General features: G+C 48.1%; 1 long non-coding RNA gene across 1 annotated transcript; it reads left to right on the top strand.

The window, feature by feature from the left end:
- The first annotated feature begins 538 nt into the window (after positions 1 to 538).
- Positions 539 to 6,171, top strand: LOC109308933. The gene is made up of 3 exons (XR_002100742.1): positions 539 to 648; positions 4,305 to 4,422; positions 5,969 to 6,171. It is a non-coding gene; the product is annotated as an uncharacterized LOC109308933 (long non-coding RNA).
- Positions 6,172 to 6,857: the final 686 nt, after the last annotated feature.

Below are 6,857 nucleotides of genomic sequence, written 5' to 3'. Positions count from 1 at the left end.
TACTGAACTAGTTCTCTCACTTGCTGTTTGGGTGAGTGGTCTTCGATGAAACCAGTGCAAATCTGAATCAGTCAGTGGGGACATGAGTCCATGTTACTATAATTTCTACAACCTCCCAAAACTCTACCAGGCTATGGCACAAAATTAAAAAAAAAAAAAAAAAGTAAGTGCTAGAGAAGGATTTTGGCTCACTCACTAGTACCTAAATGAAGAAAATACTCGCTTGAAAAGGATATGCAGAAATATGCAGGATATGTAGCACTTGAGACATCCAACCCTGCCAAGGTATTTGGAAGTTTATCAGCTGCTACAGTTCAGCACTGGCAGGAGGATTCAGTCAGTGACATGATAAGATACTTCCTTTCCCTGCAAGTTTTCAATATCTAGTTCAGGGGTGGGCAAAATATGGCCTGTGGGCCAGATCCAGCCTGCCGGGCCATTCTGTCCAGCCCGCAGGGCTCCTAGAAATTTTATAAAATTAATATTTATTTGCCTCTGGCTCCAGTCAAAAGTGACAGGAGCTAGGGGCAGTAGGACCCAAGGGAAGCCACAGCAGGCCCCTGGAAGAGCAGGGCCTGCCCTGCCCCACGCCCCCCAGCCGGAGGGACCATGAGTCTGTTCCCACCCATGCCAGAGCAGGAACCTCAGGTAAGAGGGGGTTGTGGGGCATGCTGGTCCCCGTCTGGCCACAGGGCTGGGGTGGGGGGCTGGGAGTGAGAGGGCACATGGGAGTCAGTGCAAGTGGGGCCCAGAGCAGGGTGGCTCTCCTCTCTTCCTGCATAGAGCCCAGCCAGCTGCACCCTGGGCTCCTGCCACCCTGCTGTGAGCCCTGCTGGCACTGGCCCCAGGGCACTGCCTGGCTGTTGCTGGCTCCCAACTCCCCTGTCCAGCCCTGGGGGCAGCACTGAGGATGCTTGGGGCTGCTGGGGGCAGCATGACCTGGAAGGGACATGGCCCGGGGTGTAGGGACATGGCCCAGAGTGTGCAGAACTTCCATCCTGCACCTGAGGCTTGGGGCAGCTATGGACCAGCTGACCCCTCTGCCATGGGAGGCTCTGGTGGATGCTGCCACCCCGGGGGGAAAGCCCGGGCCCCTCGGCCCTACAGGGGCCCAGTGGCAGCTCACTCCCTGGCACCAGGATGGGTGGGGTGGCTGCAGCAGGAGTGGGAGCAGATCTGCAGCCACTTTTCTGCTCCAGAAGTTCCTGCAGCCATGAGGAGCCCAGGGGCCCTGGGGAAGCTCCTGGCCAACCCCAGGGGCAGTATGGGTCTCCTCCTGAGGCTGCTGGGGGTGGCACGACCTGGCAGAGTCCTGGCCCCAAGCTTGGGGAAGCCGCAGGAGCTTTCAGAGGAAAAAAGCAGGCACAGGTCCGCTCCGGCTCCTAGTGCAGCCTCCCACCCATCCTGGGGCTGGGGGGGCAAGCTGCTGCCAGGCCACTGGGCCCCTGTGGGGTGGGAGGAGCCAGACCTTCCCCCCAGGGTGGTGGCACCCACTGGGGATGCCCGTGGGAGGGGCAGCCAGACTGTTGCCATCCCAAGCTTCTGGCACAAGATGCAACTTCCGCACCGCATCCCTAGACTTCCCGTGTCCCTGGCCACATGCTGCCCCCAGCCAGGAGCTTTCCCAGGGCCTCCAGCCTCCTGGAAGCTGCAGGAGCTTCTAAAGCAGAAAAGCAGCCACAGCTCTGCTCTGGCACCTGGCGCAGCCTCCCTGCCTGTCCCAGGCCTGGGGGGCAAGCTACTGTCAGGCCACAGGACCCCTGTGGGGTGGAGGGGAGCTGGACCATCCCCCCAGGGTGGTGGCAACCCCTGGGCTGCCTGTAGTGGTGTACAGCCAAGCCTTTACTACCCCCAGTCTCAGGCACGCAATGCAAGTTCTGCACCACCTCCTTGGGATTCCTACATCCTGGGCCATGTCCTCACCAACTCATGCCACCCCCAGTGGCTCCAGGATCCCCCTGCACTGCTCTCCAAGCCTGACAGGCCCTTCCCTGGTAGTCCTCAGCCTCCTGGCGGCAACGGGAGCCACCAGAGTGCACACGTAGCCATGAGGCTTGGGGCAGCAAGTGCCCAACTGGCTCCCCCCTTTGCAACCCTTCCTGCAAACCCCACAGCCACACCCTCCTCCAGACACAATCACACATCCCACAAATACCACACACGCATACACACATCCACAGATCCCCACAAACCCCACATCCACCCACCCACCCATACCCCTCAACACTGCTGCACACCCCACACACTATACAAGAGTAAGGCTACATTTTGAGCTATTATGCAATTACTTTTACATATAAAGCACAAACACACAGGTATCAAGACAAACATATATTTTTAATTGAACTAAAAGATAATATTATGGGTATTTGATTTTTAGTATAAAATTTGTCTTTTTTCCCTGATTCTAAGATAGAAAACACCCTCTTCTCTGAAGGAGTACTTCTGGGGCAAGAGGAGGGACTTCCAGTGGCAAGGATCAAAGGTCGGGGTGGGACTTCCAGTCCCAAGATGGTGACCAGGGCTGGGGCACCTGTCAAGGGGCGGGGTTACCCATGTGGCCCTTGACAGCATGCCAAAACTTGCTAAGCAGCCCTCTGCCCAAAATAATTGCACACCCCTGATCTAGTTAATTTGTGTAGGTTATACATGGAGTGCTAGAACTGACTGTCCCACAAACACAGTGATTCATACAATAAAATGAGAAATGTGCCACAGTATAACAAAGAGTTAACTATTCTGGGTTTAGGTTTTGTTTTAAACATCACCTGTGAGCTTACAGAACTATTGGGATTTGTTGCTCTTTGTGTAGTAATGTCTAGAGCAATGGTTCTCAACTGGGTTACCCTTGGGTGCCATGGGGGAAGTGGTCAAGTAAAACTGCTCATCATGCTCCCCCCTGCATGAGGGCTCTTTAATTAGTAGGGGTGTTAGTTAATCACAGTTAACTTACATTATTCATGCAAAAACAAATTAACGTGTTAATTTTTTTAATCATGTTAATTACACACATTGTTTTGACCAGTGGAGCAAGTTAGCTCTGGACCATCTGGAACCCATGCGCGTAGCCCCAACCCTGACCTGCCCCACGCCTGCTCTGGACTCACCCGCCCACACTGAGCAGAGGCAGCAGCCGGGCAGAAGCTGCTGCTCAGCATGGAGGAAAACCGGCCCCTCTCCCTTACCACTGCCGGGCCCTTCTTGCTGCAGCTGTCCAGCGCCTGTGCCTGGGCTGCCCTGCAGCTCCTCTCCACTGCTGTCACTGCCACCTCCGGGGCGCCCAGCAGGGTAGCAGTGGCAGCGGAGCCAAGGCACAGCCCAGGTGTGGGCCTGACAGTGGTGAGAAGAAAGGGCTGCTTTTCGTTTGTGCTGAGCAGCAGCTTCTGCCTGGCCACTGCCACTGGTCAGCATGGGCAGGTGAGTTTGGCACAGGCGTGGGGCAGGCCAGGGGCAGGGTTCTTTGCACGGGTTCCAGCTGGTCTGCTCTGGCCAGGACGAGTCCAGAGCAGGCAGGGGGTGGGCCATGTTCAGGGTTGTGCCTGTTGGTGGTGATGGGGAAGAGCCACAGGGCCCACAGGCTTGGGTCTGTTAGAAGGGCATGTCCTGACTATTGTTTAACTGATTAAAATTGTAATTAATTGCAAAAAAAAATTTTAATCTTACAATTAATTGTGATTAATTATTGTAATCATCTGTCAGCCCTACTAAATTAATCTAAAGCATGCAGCAAAGGTGCCCAGCCATGCAGCTCTTTCTGGTCCTCTCTGTCATGCTTCTCCTCAGAACAGGAGCAAGTGAAACTGTTCTGTCTGCTTCTATTTCTGGTAGGAGTTGCGGAGGTGCCAGACCAGAAATAACTGCACTGCATGAGGCAGCTCTTATCTGCTCCAGGCTGATCAGAGCCATAATGAGTATACACAGGATGAGTGTACACAGCGGGCACAGCCCTTGCCAGGCTGGCATTGCAATAGGAGGAAGTTTCACTGAAGGTGCACAGCTCTTCCTAGCAGCAGAACTTAGATGAGAAGCATGGAGGTAAGCTGAGGCAGCACCAGCAGTGGTTCTCAGCCAGGCTTGCCACTACATTAAAAAAAAAAGTGCCTGATCCTGAAATGATTGAAACCCACTGGTTTAGAGGTCCCACATAGGACAGAGGTTGCTTTGCTAGGAGCTATGAATCAAAAAGGAAGAGAAAATCTGTGCCTCAAAAAGTTTACTCTTTAACTCAGACAAAAGAAGCAAAGGATGGGAGAACCTGGTATCTTAACCCCAAGATCATCTTTCTTGTCTTGTACTTATGTTAGCTCAGTCCATATATGCAGGTCATCCTGGTTCCACAAGCAGAACTTATCAAAAGTCTTGAGATCATCATCAGACTTTGTCATTTGCACAGAGACCTACTACAGCTAAAGCCATCCTCAGGTTGATTCAGATTTTATTTCTGTTTGGTTGTCATCCTGTAACATGGACAAGTTGCTTTACCCTCTGCTCAAGTTCACCTTTCCTGAGTATAAGTACATTTGCTGACTGCCAGTCATCCTAAGGTCATTTCATAATACTCTCAAGCTTCTTTCTTGTCTCATGTCCTTGTGACAAAGTATCTAGCAGAATTATTTGATTTGTTGGACTCTGACCAGGCCACACTTGGAGCACTTCTGCTGTGGCCTTGAATTTGCAATCTGGGTTGTCAACTGTGCACTTCAGTGCCCACACCATTCCAGTCCCTGTTCACAAGTTGTGTTGGATTGACCTTGTCAGCACAGACTGGGGTGTGCACACACTAGTTTCTTTCTTGCTTTCAGGTAAGATAACTTGGGCATTTTCTCCTCCTGACGCTCCTCATGATGTGGTTGGGAAAATGCTAACAGCAATAACATGATGTAATTCTCAGTTTAATATAATGAACCATTTTTCTATAGAATAGTTGAAATCATGTCTTAGTTTTATTTTAAAGAGTTCTTTTAAAGCCTCAGTGAGCTTGATCAGAAATATAACTGCTTTTATGACTGATTAATGGTGTGATGGCCTTTGCCCTAGTCCACATACAGTGTTGCCACATACTATTTATCACAGGGGTTGGAAAGTCTCTGTGTGTTACAGATAGAGTGAAAAGGCCTAATAGAGAAAAGTAGTATTTGTTCAACCTTGCTTGTGGGTGGGTAAATAGGGCTAAGTTATTAAACCAGTTAATCCTACCTGATATACAGCCATAGCACAAAACCATAGGGCATTGATTCTCTATCTCAGGATTATAAACACCGTGGGTGCTGCAGCCACTTGGGCTACAGTTATTGCAAACATAATTAACAGAATGGATAGAACAAAAAGGGATTTAAAGATGAGTCCTCTCGAAACAGGCCTCAAAAAAGAAAGTTCTTGATTTATCTTTCTGGCTCAGAGTTCTTGAGAACTAGTTTTGCCTACATTTCTGTCAAGGAGGGGATATACTTATTTAAGAGAATATACTGTATTACTCTGATTATAAATTGACCCAGTATGTAAGTCAACCCCACATTTGCAGGTTAAATTTTAGTACAAACAACGTTTTTCTTGAATATAAGCCAATAACCACAGATAAAGTCCTTGAACAGCTCTTGCTCTCACAAAATCCCACAGAAGAATCAAATACCAAAGAAAGGACCCAAGGGGATAAATGCACTAAAATACTAAGATAAAAACTGCGCTGAAAAAAATGTCTGACGTGGTATTTTTACTGCACAGAAATACTGTTTGTACAAATGTTAAGATTGTCAGGGGCCTGATTTCAGTTTGACCCTATGTATAACTCAAGTGTGGTTTTATGGTTCTTTTAGAAGGAAATAAAGGCAGAGTGAGAGTCAGACCCATACAGTACTCCCTGTTATTTGTTCCCCAGAAGTCAAAGAGAAACCTGGGGGTAGGAGTGAGAAGTGAAAGAAATGTCAAGTTTTTTAATTTTTCCTTATGGACAGATCTCTGTATCATATAGGTCACACATGGAGCCATATGAAGTAAACTCTTGTTAATGCTTCTTGTGCAAAATATGTCAGATCCAGCTTGAAGCTATGGGACTAACCACTGGGTAAGTATATTTTTACTAACTGCAAGATATGTTTCATAGAAATGAGCTGTCATTAGAGGGATTTTTTGCATCCTTAAAACAACGTAACAAAATATTTCTTAATTTTAAAACATTAGGAAAGGGGTATATCTACATTTCAGTGCATTGATGACTGATGGTCAAGAATACCAGCTCTGTAATTCTCCAGAGGATTATAGAAGTAGGTTACCTAGGTTACTTAAACATTTCAGATTCTAAAGACTTCTGCAAACCTGTTTTACTTTCATAATATAAACAGTTTATTTGCTTTTAGCATTTTTCTCATCTTGAATAATAATGATTCTGGAATTCTGCCAGTTTTGCTTTGTGGCTGTATGAGGGTTTCACCATCTGGTTCTCATGGACTTGCACATTTGTTGGTTTTTTGTTTACGCTGTGTGGCCAATATGTACTAGGAACTTTCTCCATATAGCAGAAAAGATGGTGCCTGCTCTCAGGAGCTCACAATCTAGAAAAAGACTAGTAATCAAAGGACTGGGATAGGAAGCTATAACAGGCAAACTGTGTGCATCTGGCTGATTCACTGAAATCAACATGGTAGACTTGAGACTTTAAGAGGTCTGGAATATTGTAAATGTGGAAGCTGATATTACATAGGTCCTCACCAGCGGGCAGTGTTGCTTAAATTCCCTTCAAAATGTTTTTTCACTAGAACACCTTTATGTAGACATACTCTTTGTTTAAAACCAAAAAAACTAGTATACTGTGGGTGCGTCTACATGGTGCCATGCTTTAGTATTTCCTTTTGGAGTACCTT

The sequence above is a fragment of the Crocodylus porosus genome, unplaced genomic scaffold (assembly GCF_001723895.1).
Source record: "Crocodylus porosus isolate Cpor-Errol unplaced genomic scaffold, CroPor_comp1, whole genome shotgun sequence".
NCBI lineage: Eukaryota > Metazoa > Chordata > Crocodylia > Crocodylidae > Crocodylus > Crocodylus porosus.
Note: the sequence above shows the minus strand (reverse complement) of the source record. Positions and strands in the feature narration are given on the sequence as shown.